This window comes from Sycon ciliatum, chromosome 3 (genome assembly GCF_964019385.1).
Source record: "Sycon ciliatum chromosome 3, ocSycCili1.1, whole genome shotgun sequence".
In the NCBI taxonomy this organism is placed as follows: domain Eukaryota; kingdom Metazoa; phylum Porifera; class Calcarea; order Leucosolenida; family Sycettidae; genus Sycon; species Sycon ciliatum.
Genome location: NC_088645.1, coordinates 12,901,300 through 12,903,112, shown reverse-complemented (window position 1 = coordinate 12,903,112; position 1,813 = coordinate 12,901,300). Strand labels below are relative to the sequence as shown.

Here is a 1,813-nt window from a genome sequence, read left to right as displayed (position 1 = left end):
AGCTAGATTGCGAAACAAAAACTGCCTACCTCGCACCATGATTGTGTCGGGCAGGCCAGGCCAGGGTGCACATGTGCATGTGCATGGTCCCCACAGTGCAGCGCAGTTTTTTTTCTTCTTCCAGACTCCTGAATCGCATGCTTGCGGGTGGCGAGAAACATAGAAACGAGAGAGCTTGGAAGCTCAGTGCCCTACGCTATGCTTTTTTGCCTTCATGACCTAGACAAAAAAAGCATAAAAAAAGTAAATTATCGTATCCGTTCCCGAGGGGAACTCACGACGGCCGCTAACACCCGATAAACCCTCGCATAGGGATGTTATAAATTCTTTAAAAAATTCCTTTTTTTAAAGATATAACCTGGGATTCGAACCCGCACCATCGCATGCATCGCCCGATACACTTCGCATACATACTAATTCTTCCAAGTTGCTTCACGTTATGATCTTGCATTTGAAAGCCCTATTTGAATATGCATTGTGGCCAGCCGTCTTTGATGGTACGGTACGGTACGGGATAGGTACGGGACATGTACGATCGAGGGTAATACGACACCGTCTACCCCCTTGATGACGGCAAAAAAGCATAGGGATGTTATAAATTTTTCAATCCTCCTATTTTTTCAGTCATATCCTGGGATTCTAACCCGCACTCTCGCCCTACATGTATTCCCCCATACACTTCCCATTTATACCCATTCTTCCAAGTTGCTTCACGTTCAGGTTATGCGCAGTGGTAGTACCATAGCCAATGAGGTCCAACCGAGGCGTGGTTATTGCTAGTTGAAAAAAAAACTTATGATCTTGCGTTTGAAAGCCCTATTTGAATATTGCGGCCAGCTGTATGTGGCCAGCTGTGTTTGATGGTACGTTACGGTACGGGACAGACACGGGATAGCGCCAGGCGTGGCACAAACACACAAACAAACACACAAATACCAAACGAGAGAGCTTGGAAGCTCAGGGCCCTACGCTATGCTTTTTTTGCCTTGATCTGGGACCTGGGATTCGAACCCGCACTATCGCGCGCCCTGCATGCATCCCCCGATACACTTCGCAAACATACTAATTCTTCCAAGTTGTTTCACATTGTGATCTTGCATTTGAAAGCCCTATTTGAATATGCATTGTGGCCAGCCGTCTTTGATGGCACGGTACGGTAGGGGATAGGTACGGGACAGGTACGATCGAGGGTAATACGACACCGTCTCCCGTACCTTACCGTACCATCAAACACAGCTGGCCACATAAAGCTGCCCGCAACATTCAAATAGGGCTTTCAAACGCAAGATAATAACGTGAAGCAACTTGGAAGAATGGGTATGAATGCGAAGTGTATGAGGGAAGTCATGTAGGGCGATAGTGCGGGTTCGAATCCCAGGATATGCCTGAAAAAAAAATAGGAGAATTGAAATATTTATAACATCCTATGCTTTTTTGCCGTCAGATACGGATAGCGCCAGGCGTGACACAAACACACAAACACACAAACACCAAACGACAGAGCTTGGAAGCTCAGGGCCCTGCGCTATGCTTTTATGCTTTTTTGCCTAGCTCATCGTACATGTTATAAGAACTGATGGGAATGTCTTTTTGGTTGATTGGCCACATCACTATATTGCGAAAACGTTTCAATCGGTTTGCTTATGAGTTAGGCAAAAGTATTTGCAGAATTTATTGCGGATTGTTATTTCTCTAATAATCATCTACTTTTGTTTTGCTCCTTCTTTTCTTTTTATCTCCTTATATTGTAAATCTACAAATTTTGGCCGATGAGAAATAGAAACCTCTCTATTAGTTTTTTGAATCTCAGGGG

The 1,813-nt window shown here is 44.7% G+C and overlaps 1 pseudogene; it reads left to right on the top strand.

Moving 5' to 3' along the window:
- Positions 1 to 719: 719 nt before the first annotated feature.
- LOC135813199 (U4 spliceosomal RNA) lies at positions 720 to 848 on the top strand (annotated as a pseudogene).
- Positions 849 to 1,813: the final 965 nt, after the last annotated feature.